This window comes from Nanorana parkeri, unplaced genomic scaffold (genome assembly GCF_000935625.1).
Source record: "Nanorana parkeri isolate BGI_ZX_2015 unplaced genomic scaffold, ASM93562v1 scaffold153, whole genome shotgun sequence".
Lineage (NCBI taxonomy): Eukaryota > Metazoa > Chordata > Amphibia > Anura > Dicroglossidae > Nanorana > Nanorana parkeri.
The window spans coordinates 717,531-734,049 of NW_017306421.1; the positions used below are offsets into that span (position 1 = coordinate 717,531).

At 40.1% G+C, this 16,519-nt stretch overlaps 1 protein-coding gene across 1 annotated transcript in view; it reads left to right on the plus strand.

Annotated features, from left to right (window-relative positions):
• LOC108785279 (RNA-binding protein 4B-like) overlaps positions 1-11,511 on the plus strand; it is a 51,742-nt gene extending 40,231 nt beyond the window's left edge. Inside the window, exon 4 of the mRNA XM_018554334.1 lies at positions 11,457-11,511. The gene's annotated coding sequence lies outside the window, so the exon portion shown is untranslated. The remainder of the gene's footprint in view (positions 1-11,456) is intronic.
• The last annotated feature ends 5,008 nt before the right edge of the window (positions 11,512-16,519 follow it).

Below are 16,519 nucleotides of genomic sequence, written 5' to 3' on the forward strand. Positions count from 1 at the left end.
TTATTTATAGATCACAAATTAGCACGATTTTAAGTACTATCTATTAATTTATCACATAGAATTATTTATCACCATTTTCACTGTATATAGTTTGACATTGTGTTTAGTGACAACTAAACCTACCCCAAACCAAAGAGATCCACCAACACCGAGCGCAACATACTAGTTCATTTTGCCTGATTTATATCAACACATTGGTGCAGCTGGTGACAAAATATAGCTACTCCTAGCGCAACTAATTGATTTGAAAACCCCTCTATTTGTCTTGGTAAACCCTCGTTACTGCGAGTGATAACAGAAAACTTTGTGCTTTTACCAGAGATTTCGCTCACTTTGGAGGGGTTTCCTTTAACTTAAAGTGACATTAAACCCTCAGATTTTTTAACATACACCAATACTGTAATGTGTACCTTATTGTAATCCATGGTAGTTTCCCTTCTCTTTGCTGCTCTTCCTTTTAAATCTGTATCTGTTCTCATGCTCTGCAGAACTTCTGTTTTGCAGCAGACTGCCTTGTCTCAGGAATGGATACACGGTGTCTGTGTATACGTTTCTATGGGCTTGTAACCTGAGCCAGCACTACAGGAAGAGGCCCTGAGCTAAAAAGGGAAGTTCTTCCCAAGCATGAGAAGACATGAGGATTTAAAAGGAAGAGCAGGAAAGAGAAGGGAAACTACCATGGATTACAGTAAGGCACACATTACAGTATTGGTTTATGTTAAAAAATCTGAGGGTTTAATGTCACTTTAAGGAAAATCTCACCAAAGGGACACATAAAAAAAAGTTTGGGCTTCAGGTCAACTTTAAGCGTATTCCTGGAATGCCAGGCACAAAGCCAGAGTACTTCTGAACAGACAAAACACCCAAGAGAGCCATGACAAGAAAGAGGTGGGGACAACACAATGCTGAAGACACAGCAGTTCAGGACAAGAGCCCACAACATTGGGGAATCTGAGCTTCTCGGGAAGAAATACATATAAATATGTAATATTTCATTTATGTCAATTGTACATCTACGTGGTGGAATATACTCACACAAACCTTGTAGCCACAGAAAATAGACACAGGTTTCTGGCTCCTGCAATATAAATTCACATTTCCCATTGCATTATTCCTTGAACAATGCCACAGTACAGAAAAAAAAATACCAGTTGATCTGCCAGATATCCAGTGTGCTCCTAACTTCCTAGAGAATAAAAAAAGAATGATGTGGGACATGCAAGAAACTTTTCTTCCAAGCAGTCAGCAATAAAGCCATACATGAAAGAAGCAATAAGGCAAAAATGTAAATTGAAGTTTAAATGTGATATTTCCCAAAATCCAAGCACACTGTAGCGTATGACAGAAAGTACACAGGTCTTGCAGTTCCAACAATGGCAGGGAATGCCAGCAAATCTAAAACAAAGTATAGTGCGAGTACCCCCCACCTTCTGTAATACAGTTATACATTTATTATACAAATGGTAAAAAATGCACTCCCACATTTAAGCGAGAAGGGGTAGTCACTGGCCCTGCAGACGCACTCCAAAGGAGGAGTGTCATGGTACAGCCATATACATATAATTTTTTTGGCGTCCTGTACATCCTAAAAAGTAAATTTATTTATTTTTCTTCATGCAGTCTAGACGCTAATAAATAAATTTACATAAACGCGTTGTCTATAGAGTGGTCATTGAGTTAAATGTAGGTTTGTTGTGCGTCTCCAGCAGGGAACCATTTAGCAGTGCATACCGTTCCTGGAGGTTGCAGACAAAGTGTCTCCAGGTGGGGTTGTCACCAGAATGAAAAAAGTGTCACCACACCTTGTTTATATTTCAATGTTCAAAATGCTTAAAAAAAGGTCATATCTCATAACTCCTGTCCCATACATCATATGATCGTAGAACCTTCAGGGAAAGAACGGTGGCACAAAGGTGAGCTGCCTGATACCAAACATGAGTTTTATGATACAGGATAGAGCAGTTCTAATAATTGGGTCTCCTTATGGTTCTGTTAGCCGTAGAGTTTGGACTTTGTGTATAGCAGAACAATAGCTAGAAGCAGAACCATCAATTGCTGATCCATAATTCATAAGTGGAAAGAGTTATCAGGGTTGAGAGATGGTCAACAGGAAAATGATACCTTAAAGTGACATTAAACCCTCAGATTTTTAAACATAAACCAATACTGTAATGTGTGCCTTACTGTAATCCATGGTTGTTTCCCTTCTCTTTGCTGCTCTTCCTTTTAAATCCTCATGTCTTCTCATGATTGGGGAGAACTTCCCTTTGCAGCTGAGTGCCTCTTCCTGTAGTGCTGGCTCAGGTTGCAAATCTACACACAGACACCGCGTATCCATTCCAGAGACAAGGCAGTCTGCTGCAAAACAGAAGTTCTGCCCAGCATGAGAACAGATACAGATTTAAAAGGAAGAGCAGCAAAGAGAAAGGAAACAACCATGGATTAAGGTAAGGCACACATTACAGTATTGTTTTATGTTAAAAAATCTGAGGGTTTAATGTCACTTTAAGACCCAGGTGTTAATATTCAGTCTACAGCCCCTTTAATCTGATTGGCTGATCTCAGGGGGTGAAAACTAGTTTTGATCTCCATAGTATAATAATGGAGATCTGAAACCAAAAAATTGTCACATTGACATGGGAGTGTGTCCACACATTTCTATCTGGCCTCGGAAGTAGGGTTAACCATAATCTCTGTAAATTTAATCCTGTTTTATTTTCATACTGTTTGCTTGTGTGTCTCACTTTGTAACATATAATTTGTGTAACTTTTTATAACTTCTATTTTTCTATGCACTGCCCGTCTATAGATAGTAAATATAAAATTAATAAGCTGGTTTTTGATTGCTCTAAAGAACGCCTGAATCTGAAGAGACTGGTGTGTGTCTGTTGTATGTGTATAGTTAATTGTATCATCGGTACCTAGAAGCTCGGTTGTAAGTCATTGCCAGGAAGGGACCTGTTTGCCTGATGTAGGTGTGTGTGGACAGTGGAAGAAGTGGGTACGCCAAGATTCTAGGTCAGAGGATAGCTTAGGGAATCTTAGTGGGGGTGAGGAAACCATTTAAGCTGTCAAACAACTATTAGAGTACACTAGATTGTATGCAAGATTTGCATCTGCCTGTGTGTGTGTCCAGCCAGCTCGAGTTGGGTGAGCCTCCCTCCAGTAGGTGAGCAGCGGTAGTGGAGGAGACTGTGAGTGGAGGTATTAACTCGAGAGGTATTTGTGCCTGGTTTAGCTAACCTGTATCTGCTAGTGAGAGCAGTGTGTGTGGTCTGCAAAGCCTGTGTACCAGTCTGCTTGAGCGCAGAGTGTACGGACTAGGAGAGTCCGGGAGAAGGTTCCCCCGCAAGCCTGTAAGTTGTGGGTGGTGGCAGCTTGAATTAGTTAATTGGTGTGTTCGTGTTGTGTTTTACGGCCTTACCGTCCCGCCTGTGGATTGGGAGGCGCTCTGGGGGTTCTTGCGACGTTCTGCCAGTGCGCTGGAAGATCTCCGAGGACAAGCCAAGGATGGTGATAGCTTGCACATCTTCCGGCCCATCCCACGTCCCTGTACCCCCTCTGCGCCCCGGCCCGCAGCCCATGCCAAGGAGAACTTATACACTGTGGCCAGCTGGATAGAACAAGATGCATTCCTGAAAGTATTCTGAACTGTCTCCTCTCCCAATCCCAGGTCAAGCTGTTGCTATGGTGACTAAGTAGGTGTCTCCTTTGTCAAACTGCCATATCACCATAGCAACAACATCAGTTAAACTGCAGAGGGTGTGTGCAGGACCACTGACAGGAGCTTTTTCGCCCTTAAGTTTGTAAGTGCATTTTATTACTATGTAAAGATGAAAATCTGCGCTCTTGGAACCATCTAAAAGCAATTAACCCCAATGCTGCTATGAAGAAAGGAAGATCCCTTAAGAATCGAAAAAAGTGACACAGCGCTAAAGGTGAATGGAAAAAAAAATATATATATAAAAAAATTGATAGCCCAGCATTAAAAGTGAGCAAATACAATGTTCCTAATATATGAATAAATTAAAGAATTAGTATTGGACAAGTGTACAACAGTAATGATAAATAAATAAATGTGAATGGAGATAAATAAACAAACACGTGTAATTAATGTGTTCAGGTTCAAAACTTTGTGATGAGTATACTTAATATAAAATGTGCTAACAGCAACAAAATCTCAGTGAATAAATAAATTCAGCATTAAATCCTGTGAAAAAACAGGATTAAATCAATCCAGAAAGGATAAAACACAATGTAGCAAACAAAGAATAAGTGTCAATTTTAAACTGATACTTTATACCAGTCCCGAAAAATAATTATAACAAGTATCAGTGGAAACGTGATAAGGTCAAAACTGTGGGGCTTTTCCCCATAGTTCTCCTTAGGGTAACGAAAGGACACAAACTAGCGTCCTCCCGTCACCCTAGGCTCAGTATACCGCGAGCTGCAGCTCGCAGTATACTGAGGCGCTGCAGTAAAAAAGGAAACTTCTTTGTATTCTTTTTCCTTTTAATCCAGCAGTCCCCCAAGCATTGAGTACTCACCAGATGTAGTGAGTAAATACGCTGAGTGGCCAGATTATTATGACCAACTGACGTTTGTAGGCAAATTAGCTATAATTTCGCGCTGAAGTTGCTAGAGGGCCAGACCATTATAAATAGGGAAGCAGGTTGTTTACCACGACAGTAGAAGTGATTTTTTTCTGAAGATATGGGTAAACAACCCAATTTAATAGCCTTTGAACGTGGGATTATTGTTGGCACTCGTGCCATGGATCGAGTATCAGCAAAACAGCAGAATTTGTTAAATGTTCAAGAGCAGCTGTTGTTAAAGTGTTTAAAGACTGGACTGTCAGCTGAAAATCTGGGTCTGAACGCGCGAATTGTGTCCGTCAGCAACTAGTCAATGTTAGGGCATAATGGAGAGTGGCAAGACTGGTACAAGACAACAGAAGGGCAACAGTGCAGTGTCAGATTCCTCGCATCACCTTTCAACATCTCGTGGAGTCACGAGGCGACCCAACAAAGTCATCTTGTGGAGTCACAAGGTGGCTCAACAAAGTACTGATGGGGTGGTCATAATAATCTGGCCACTCAGTGTACAGCCCCTCTGAAAGATAATCCTCTGGTCCTCAATCCCCTCACACGATAAACTTCGCTCTCCTCCGACAAAGACCGGGCATGCAGAGACGTCTCTCTCCCGCAGCACTGCACCTTTCCTCGGCTGTCCTTCAGAGCAAGTGGCGGCTTCTCCTATGCCTGGTCCACCAGCCCCCCTCTCATGATTCCGGAAAGTGTTTTTGAAGGGTTTAAGAAAAAGCAAACAACCGTCATGGTGCAGGTTTTATCCATGGAGACTGGATAAAAAATGTCCCGAACAGCGTTTAAAACATCCCATGTGTCAAACAAATCTGCCCCTTGATGCGTTTCGTCACATTACTTTTTCAAAAGGAAGGCAGATCAAATACTAATTCTTTCATTTATTACTGTATTAGGAACATTGCATTTGCTCACTTTAATGCTGGGCTATCAATTTTTTTATACATATATTTTTTTTTTTTCACCTTTAGCGCTGTGTCACTTTTTTTTGCATTTGCAGTGCAAAGCAGTGCGGAGCAAAGCAAAGCTGCGAGGCGTGCAGCTCAGCGCAGCCAGATGAAAGACTTCATCTTCAGCCAATCAGCTCGCATGTAACAACTCAATGGACTTCACATCCTGACATGTGGGTTTATACGCGCAAGCCAATTGGCTGAAGATTAAATGTTTCATTTCAGCACCCTCAGCTATTCTAGCTCTTGCAAGCTGACGCACCAGATTGACAATTTAAAGACACACTGCAGGTTAAGGTCTGCACGTCACCACTTCCCTGTGTGTCACAGGCTTTAGACATTTGCCCCTGGAACAGTGGTACCAACTGGAAGATTTCCCCTTTCCATCTGTTCAATTGACAATAAAAAATTTTATTTTCATTTTTTTTCTGTAGCAGAGAAAATGTTTACCAGGACAAACAGACTGCGTGAATTTCCCTGGCAGGCACATAGCAAGAAAGAAAAAAAAGAAAAGTTTTTTTAAAACCTCCTGGCTCTATCCAAAACTAGAAAAAAATGGCTTTACATACACTTACAATATGCAAGAAATGATTGATTATACCCACAAGAGCTTTTTTTCACAATTTTTCACTTATACTGGCTTTTCACATTAACAAATTCAAAATGTACAGGGCTAAAAGGTTTAGCATAGGATGACACTATTATTAGTTATGTAGTTCATTTTTTATGTATATCAGCCCAGAAAGAGGGACAATTGATGAGGAAAGAAGGACAAAATGATTTGCTTATACAAAAGAGGGCCAGTCCCTCTAAATTCTAATCTTCATTTAATACTGTGACAAAAATATGAAATAGCAAGTTTGTACGAATGTGAAAGCCACATAAACATTACATTCTGGTACATACTCAAGTATGTGCGTGGTGAAAATACACTGCACTTATCCTTTCGTGTAACAGCTGCGTATTTTATTCTTGGTGCTTAGCTTTGAAAACATGACTGTGTTGTGCATTGTGGGCACACTGAGCAGTGTCATGTGCCCGGTGCCAGGCTCTGTTTACCCTGCTCTCTAGAGAGCTCGGCAGAAATGAAGCAGGACCCCGCCCCCTCTCCAGCACTGAGGAAGGTATTTATGAGTGTTTACATGTTTTTTTACTGATGATTCCTCACATGCAACTCCTTGATATCACCAAGGTATTATCTCTTTGCTGCCATAATCGTGTTGCTGTTCCATAGGCTGTTGATATGTAAATGTAAATCATTAAAACAGGCTCCCGGTGATCTTACTCACAATGTAAAATTCCACTCCCAGCCTTTCCTTCTTTCAGACTGCTGCTGCTATTTCACACTGTGTCCTTTTTTTACAGATCTGTTTATGGGTGTGATCTGTAGGTCATCTTTGTTCTGACATAGTCATATTTATTTTAAGCACAACCGGTCTAGCTTTGGCCTACTTAAAAGACTAGGATGGCAAATTAAAGAGTGTGACGGCATTACAAAAAAAAAAAGAAAGAACCAAGCAGGCATGCCACTGATGTCGGTGAGTGTTATACTATTTTATTCTACTCTCACTACCTAAATAATGTTGACAATCAGAGAAAAGTGGAACCCTGATTCTGTCACTCTCGTGATAGGATGGAATTCTTTTCCTATTCACGTGATTTCATTGATCGATCGGACACAGCTAATGTCAGTCAGGCAACAGAGAGCAAAACCTTTCACATAACCTATAAACACAGTATTGTGCCCCTCAAGTTTGTGCAGGTAATCATTAACCTCTTAAACATCAGAAATGTATATCGTATATACCTAGTAATGTTACAGTAAAGCTTTTGAAATGTCAACCTATAATTGTAAGTTTTATAAATATTCTAATTAATGTATTGAAACCTTACAGACCTTACTTTTCTGAACACACATGGGGGAATTTATCAAACCTGGAGCAGACAGAATCTGGAGCAGTTGCCCATATAAACCAATCAGCATCTCTCTTCAGTTTGCTAAATAGAGATTTGAAAATGAGAGATGGAATCTGATTGGTTGCAGTGCAAATCTGCTTCAGGTTTTGTCTGCTCCAGTTTTGATAAATTCCCTTCACAGTATATAGGACTGTTTATAATAAACAATGACAAAAACAGCTATTTACATTAACTAACATTAATAATGTAGCCAGTCTGAGTAAGCACTATGGAATTGATTCAGAGTTTGCCACATACATTGTAAGGTTTACTAAGTTATATATTCTGGTGAGTGAAAGCAGAAACTAGCTACAATATGTATTTTTCTATGATGCTTAATTGCTGAGATTCGCTGCCTAAAATCTACATTCATCCACAATCCTGATCATTTCTATTGTGTTTTGCTTTTGGCCTAAAGTTTTCTCATTCTTTGACCCAATTACAAGAGAAAACACGTTTTTGGCCACACAAAATATGCAGCTGAAAGGGGAATAGTAATTCAAATGAATCCATATTGTTAGAAATGCATCTCTGTAGCACTTGCTGAACAGGGTCTTGCAGCTCCACAAATAAATGGTCGGGAATAAACCACACAGTAATAACAAAACAATAACAAGAGGAGAGCAACGAGCTATGTGCATGAGCTAAGAATAATATGAGTGTATTAAAAAAATATTATGCACCATGGAAATTAAAAGAATGCAGGTCTCATCCGGCTTGCATTGTGGAGAAGGCGAAGGGATAGCAACATTTTTTGAAAATGTTGCACAAAAGTCCACAAGTATAAGAATGAAGACATTCAGAAAGGATGATTCATCATCCAGTTCGATTTGGGTTATAAATCTATTGAAAAATAATTGGAATATCCTACTCCGGGACAATAAGCTTGATCCGGCTCTTTCTGCCAAACCAGTCATTTTCAAGAAGGTTCCAAGTATTAAGAATTAAAATTGCGCCAAGTAAAATAAAGAGTAAAAAATCTAAAATGTCTAAAGACACTGTAAACACAAGTGTCAAGACAGTTTTTCTGATGGCAAACGACATATTTATACTGTTCAACAATTTATAAATGGTTCTGGCAACCATGTAGTCCAGCAATGGCGATCCTTTGGCACGCAGAGGCCCCCCCTGGAGGCACGCGAGCCTAGGTGCCGGTTGCCAGGGCCAGCACACTCCAGGTTCTCTGGGCCTTCGGTGTTCCGGAGTCCTTCTTATTAAGTTTTTGAAGATGGCCATCTTTAAACCTGGAAGGTGCCCACATCCTATTTAACCACTTGCTGTCCGGAGCAATTTCTTACTTTTTGCACACAGATGATAAAATCCGAGAGGGTTGTTCACAAAAGCTAGCTGAAGGATCAAAGATTGATGGCCCTAGAATTATTGCTCTCACTCTGACGTTCGGGGTGATATGTAACATGTGTGGCGCAATTTTCGTTTTTGCACCTAGACGCACCCATCACATGTTTGTATGTGTGTGTGTGTACGTTAATGTTTTTATATGTTACTTTCATTTCTTTATTTCATTTTTTTTTACACTTAAAAGAAAACTATGGGGTAAGTGTTTTTCCCCATAGTTCTCTTAAGGGTCACGGGTGGACATATATTAGCGTCCACTCGTGCGACCCAAAGCTCAGTATAAAAGTATATGTATCTTGCTGCACTCCTTACCGGATTTTTGAAAAAATATATGAATGACTGCTCGCAGTGACCATGGAGGCGCCGCAAGAAAATACAAAATTGTAAAGGATGTCACCAGCACACCAAGCTGTTGAATTCAGCAAATGTCCATTTTAATGACAAACAATGTAATTCAATAGCAAATACTTTCGGGACCTCGCAGGGTCCCCGTCATCAGGCTAAGCTTGGTGTGTTGGTGACATCCTTTACAATTCCAAAGCTCAGTATTTCACATGCTACAGCTCGCGGTATACCGAGACCGACGCAGCCGGGATGGATCCCGACAATGCTGTTGAGATCCACCCAGCTGCGTGAATGACAGCTGGCTCTACCTATCTAGAGGCAGAGCCAGCTGTTCCTGCCCGCTCCCTCGTCCAATTCTCCAGTCAGCGCTGGAGGATCGGAGTGGGGAGGGGGGAATCCCTGCGGGGAGCAGTGACTGACTCATAGTTCTCCTTTAACTTAATTGCTATCACATTGGGGGCTAACAAGCCCCCAATGTGATAGCAAATATGATGTGACAGGTCCTCTTTATGGAGACATCAGCGGTCTTTCAGACCCCTAATGTCACCTAGGGACCCCAAAGAAGCTGATGAAGCAGAGATCTGCTTTACCAGCTTCTTCTCTTGGCTCTAGGAGCCTATTTACAATGGTACCAAGAACACGGCTGCAGCCGCTGCTGTGTTCTTGGTATCTTGATATAACAGCTTCAGGGGAGGACGTGTATTTATGTGAACCCACCTGGTTAATATATTAAATGAAAATCATCCTGTTGTGGTCCAGTGGAGGATCAGTATGATCTGCACCAACCAGAGATGCAGATCACACTCATCCTCCACTGGACCACCAGGATAATTCCTGAGTGCCCCACTTGACCCCAGGGATGCAGCCCCCTCCCTGCAAAACAGGTAAGCAGGTTATCTATGTGTTTTAATGAGTGTGTGATAAGTGTCTGTGTTTTTTAATAAGTGTGTGTGTTTTATTAAGTGTGTTTTTTCAGGAGTGTGAGATATGTGTTTTTTAATGAGTGTGATATGTGTGTGTGTTTTAATAGGTGTGTGATAATGTGTTTTTAAATGAGTGTGTGTATGTGTGTGATGTGTATGTTTTAATAAGTGTGTTGGTGTGTGTGATATGTGTGTGTTTGATATGAGTGTGTGTGATATGTGTAATGTGTGCTTTTATGAGTGTGTGATGTGTTTTATGAGTTTGTGCTGTGTTTTTATGAGCGTGTGGTGTATGTGTGTGTTTTATGAGTGTGAGATATGTGTGTTTATGAGTGTATGATTATATGTGTGTGATTACTTGTGTTTGTATCTGTGAGTGTATAAATGTTAGAATATGTGTGTTTCCCTATTCTACCTCAGGCAGCGATGCTGAACGGTTTTTAAACCCAATGCCCAAACTAAAACACAATACCAAGCTTATTTTCAGTGTTGGCACATTGAGGTAAATAAAAAGATTTTGTGTTGCATTTTGGGCACTACATACTTCCACTGGACCACTACGGGATGATTTTCATTTAAAATATTGCCAGTTCGGCAATACAGTATATTAAATAGGATCTAAGCACCTTCCAAGTTTAAAGATCTTTAAAATTGTAATATGACATGGAGATCGTTGGGACAACGAAGGCCCATGAGGAGCACCCTAGGCAAGATCCTGCAATGTGCAGGCCCCGGCACCTGGGCGCGCGTGCCACCAAGGGGGCCTCTGCGTGCCCTCTGTGGCATGTGTGCAATAAGTTTGCCATTGTTGCCCTAGGTCATTGTGCCCCTTTTGTTTTGGTTTTGTTATTTCAGTCTTTAACCCGTCATTCAACATAGAAAAAAAATATTCATAAAGAGGGCCCAGTGATGGCCCACATGATAGGAAGATGATAAATTAGCCCGGCGTGAGAGATGTCAGCGTAGGAGCCTGTGGTGAATGTGAAGCAGTTTATAACTGTATTTGATGTGTCAAGTGTTAAAGTTACTACATTGAGGCAAAGTAAAAACTTTTGTCTCAGGTGCCACTCTTTAGGGCTACAAGAGATGAGGTCTTTACTGCAACACATGCCCCTTGTTTGTTTTCTGCTGTTATAGATAGAAGGCATAGATGTGTAAAATCCACATCCCTGCATTGTTTCTTGAGTCATCATAGTAGCAGATGCAATTAGGACTGCAAGTTGGTGGGGATTTTCACATAAAGATGTAATTTTGGTGCTGCCTCATTAAAACTGCCTGGTCCCCATTTTGTAAAATTTTTTGCTAACCCTTTCTTCTTTTTATAGGGCCCACCACCTCAGCTGGGAGACCTGATAGAGTTTTTCCGGCCTTTGTACCAGCACTGGGGAATATACATAGGGAATGGCTATGTTGTACACCTGACAGGTAGATTGTGCATTTCTGATACTAACGGTTGGGTTTTGGCCCAGGGACCTGCAAAGATGATGCAAGAGGGAACACATGTTGGTATTTCCCTTTCTAGAAACATGCCAGGATGTGGAACGTACAAAGCTGAAAGGAGAAATATTGATAATAGAATAAGGTTTGCATAAGTAAGGGAGTATAAATGGTTAGTGGGAGTTTTAACCCCTTCATGACTGAGGCCCTTTTTTCAATTTTTGCACCCATGTTATATTCCACATTTTAGGCCTGAAAATGACGTAAAACCCCCCAACATTATATATTTTCTGAATGCCAAGACCCTATAGAATAAAATGGTGGATCTGACCAAACATCACACAGTATTTAGTGATGCAATAATATCAAGCATTTATTCTGATAACTGGGCCCCATAGAGGTTAGCTGCAATGTAATTGTGAGTGTGTTTCATCATCATAAAAATATTTTTCATTCAGAAAGATTTTGTTGAAAATTAGTTTACAATTATAAGTTACAAAATGTGAGTCACATATAGCGAACAGGTAGGGATCCCATGATCCGGATAGTAAACATGCACAGTAGGATAGTAGAAAGGGGACATAACATGTCACTTGGAGAACAAATTGTGGCACCCATTAGGGAAGGATAGTGCAGGAGCCAGTTTAACGTGAGAAAACATCTATCACTCAAAAAAATATTTTTCATTATGATCAAAAACCGCAGCAGTTCCCTGTGTTTCATAAAGAAGTTAGGGAGAAATATTGTGACACTGTAGCCATCAGACATGATGATTTTATCAACACACGATTTTCTCAATGACAGACTTACCTTTGTGCATCCACCATATTGGTATTCAAATTAGAGATCTTGTTGATCTAGAAGAAAAATGCTTACAAAATTAATTCTTTAAATTCTGTCCTCAGATCAAGATGGCTGGTCAAGCTTGTCATCAGCTCTTGGTGGCTCTGCTGTGGTGAGAAAAGAACGCCTGGTAGATGTTGCACGTGGCTGCAATTACAGAGTGAATAATAAATTTGATGAGAAGATGAATCCGTACCCCTCAGAAAAGGTGGTGCAAGCAGCACTGCAGCAAGTGGGTCAGATATTGCCATATAGTGTCACCAGTGCCAATTGCGAACATTTTGTGACAGAACTACGATATGGAAACTGCTTCTCTGAACAGGTATGACCTGTAAGTCCCGAGTGCAAAAGGAACTAAACTGTATCAGTACTGACATAGCATACTGTAGATCAAAACTAGCCAAATATTAAATGAAGATGCTGTGAGAAGACAGCACAAACTGATTTGCCTATGTCCCCGAACTAAGGCTAGCCAGTGATGGTTTGCATCTACTGGTATACAGCAGTAATAGGCCTGCTTCGTTGTAGATTTGAGGAGAACAAAGCAGGAATGAGCATTTGTAAGAATCTGAATTGCCTGTGTTGAAGTAGTATAAACTCTCTTTTTTTCAATAATGAATCCAGTTCAAACAAATATACATTGCCATGCAAAGTATTTCTTGACATTTTTTCCCAAACACTTCCAGTCATTCTGAAGACTAGATGGCCCTGATAAAGAAAGGAGTAATCTTTTCATTTTAAATAACTTTAAAATGGTGGATTAGGTATAAAGGGTTATGTTGATGTTCGGTTTAAAGGTCCTGTCGTCTCTGGGTAAAAAAATAGGGAAAGGCCACTATGTTAATGAATAAGTTACATGAATACCTTTTCGGCAGGTGGTGAGTTGCGTTGGATAGCATGACTTCCTTTAGCTGTTGTAGTTTTAAGGACTTGGTACATCTTTTTCAGCACTGGCTCCACCTATGCAGTAAGCCCCCAAAGATTCAAATGGGGTCGTACTCCAAGACTGGGGACTCTAGAGGTTGCTGAGCAAGTTGAAACTCACAGATCACTATGCACCGTCCCTCCATATAACAGTTTTTAAATCTAGTGATTGTTTGCTGCATTGTGGGGATGTAGTGGCTGTGTCACATACTGTCTTCCATACTCAGGAGCATCCAGTACTCTTCAGAAGGCAGATCAGTTTTAATGAGTACAGCCTGCCTAACCCCTTCACAGCCAGTCGTTCCTTCTATTTTTACACCTCGGATGACTGAAACAATTTTGCTTTTTTAATTGGTAGTGCTGATTCATGTGAAGTGTACATTTTAATAATAGGTCCCCTTTAATGTTCAACACCTAATTCAGGATGGTAAGCCTGCAATAACAACAGCATTTACCGTGTCTATAGCACTGCTACAATTCTAGCCACTGAACAATTCAAGGAAATATGGTAGCTCTAAAAGGCCTAAAATGTAATGCAATTGTACAGATGGTCTTTTAATAACGTAATCCCCATAGAATCAGTTTATTAAGTATTTTACTGCTCAAAAATCCCCCCAAAAACTCGTTATCTGGTCTTTAGCCTCTTTGGCTGCACAGAGTTCTGACAGAGAATAAAGTTCAGACAGCTTAAACATAGCTCTTTTTGTTTTCTATGATTGTGGGGACGATTCCGCACAGTCATAGTTGCCAAGATTGCCTAGTTCAATACTGCTGCCAAGCACGGGTAAAGTGCAACTACGCTTACTAAATAAATGATTAAATAAGACCCAAGAGCTATGATGATGTGCAGAGTGTAGAAAGCCAAACCTAACAACTGAGTTTAAAGCAAACCTTTAGGGCAAAGCAACTGAATTGCATCAACCCTACCCTCAGCAGTGTATACTTAACTTCCCTTCACTCCTACATACTGTACCAGAGACTCAAATATTTTTTTTTATATTGAGTTGTTAATGGTGAAGTTGGGGCTTAATGGTGAATGTTAAAAGTTGAATATTATATTAACATTGCGAAAAGAAATGGTGTCTCCCCAGGCAAAACATAATTTTTGGAGGGTTTCAAAAGTACTTGCATCCATATTGTTATTTCTTCTACCTAATAAGTGAATTTTAGTTAATGTCTTTGAAGTCTAGATCGGTAAAACAAACTGTGAGGAAACGGACTGTTTTCCAATGATGTTTATATTTTCTTGCAGGTTGCTAATGCTGCCCTTTACACAGCAGTCGGAGGAGGAATATTAGCGGCGGCATTGGCCACCCTTGCTATTATTACAAGGAGTAGACGGCAAAACCAGTAATGGCAAGACAGGGTTGTTGAAAAGTGACTGCAAAAATAGTTCACCAAATAAACTGTCTACTGCAGAGGCAATGAGTGCAGACATTTTAATATCATATAGAAATGTATGTTTCTAACCATTTTTCTACCTTTTCTAACAAAGTCACAGCAGCTGCAGACACACCCATAGTGCCTTCACCTCACCACAAACTAAAGGTCGTCTTAAGAAGATAAAAAGGAGAAAATAAAAATCATATGTAGAACTATGGATATGGTTTTTTGAAGTGACAGATGGCAGTGAGGTCTTGCCCGCTATTTGTTAGGATGTTACATAAAGAATAACCAAAAACAGCAAGAAAGTAAATATATTTTAGCTGTTACACCCAGAGTAATATGCACTGATTTAATCAGATTTGTCTTAAAGTGACCAAAAATTTAAACATGAAAATAAGATCTACAACATAGTAATGTAATAATGAGCTTACTCCGGTTTTCAGTATTTGCCTTTAAAAGCTTCAAAAAACGATTTTTTGATGCATGTGGTCCTGCCAGAGGGTGGTTACCTTTCTTCTCCATGGTCCTTATGGGAGCTGAAAAGTAGCCACCCTCTGTGCTCGATCTCACTGAGATCTACAATGTGACGTGAGGATGCTACAAGCGCCCTCCTGTCTCCTCTGCTGACTCCTCTTCTCTCCTCTTTAAATCCCTCCCATATGCCCAATAAAATACAAAGCGGTGGATATTTCTTGAGCTAGATGCTCAGAACAGCGAACAGCGAAATCATCTTATGTACTGTAAGGAGAGCCCTGAAATGGGATAAAAAAAATTAGTTTTGTGTCACTTTAATTTAATTTTATCAGTACCTATGCTATTAGTGTTCATTTATTCTTATCTGGAGAACATATTTATTATGAATTATATATTACTGACAATTGAGTATTTAATTTTTTCTTTAAAACTATTTCAAATAAATGCAATAAATATTACTGATGTGTGACTTCTATTCAATTGTATAAATGTGCTTGCTTTCTCAGCGTGATGCCATAACAAATATTAATTGTGGGGTGGAATTTGCTAGATTAAGTTGTCCATATCCTACAGTATAACCATTGCATAATTTGTATTATTCCTGCAAGAAATCAGATATGGAGGGAGTAAGTTGGTGTGATGTCTCTACATAACCCTGGATAAAATGCATGAAAATGACACCAGCTATCAATCTCAAACCTGTCTGCATCTTCTGCCCAGAACACTTTGACCTAAAAGCCAGGAGGCAGCTGAATTAAACAGCAAGCTCATGGCTGTTGACTAACATTTCCACATCTATGGCAGTCAAAGGGTTAAAGTGAGTGGGAGAGAGAAGCAGGGAGGCTGTGAATGTTTTCCCACTTCAGGAAGTTCTGTTGGCTCACTGTTTTGAATACTTTCTGAATCACTGATCTAGAACAAATATATTCTGAGATAGGAACTTCCTGTATTTACCCACAATGCCCAACCAGATTCTCCCTTTCGTTGTAAAAATAGGAGTGTTGTACTTACCAGAAAAATCCTTTTCTTTGAGTTCATTGAGGGATTCAGAGACAATTGGGTTACACTGCCACCTTCAGGAGGATTTGGACACTAGCAAACAATAAACAGTAACTGGCCTAGAATAACTCCCTCTTCTCCCAGCATGCCTCAGTTTTGTACCAAGCAGTGTTGAGAGCAGACCATAAAAACAGGGGTGAGACCTGTGTCCCTCAATTAACATTAAGAAAAGGATTTTACGGTGAGTACAAAAAAAATCTTACTTGTTTATTGAGGTAAAGGTAGTCCAGTGAATGGGAGGACAACACAGCAAAAAAAAAAAAGC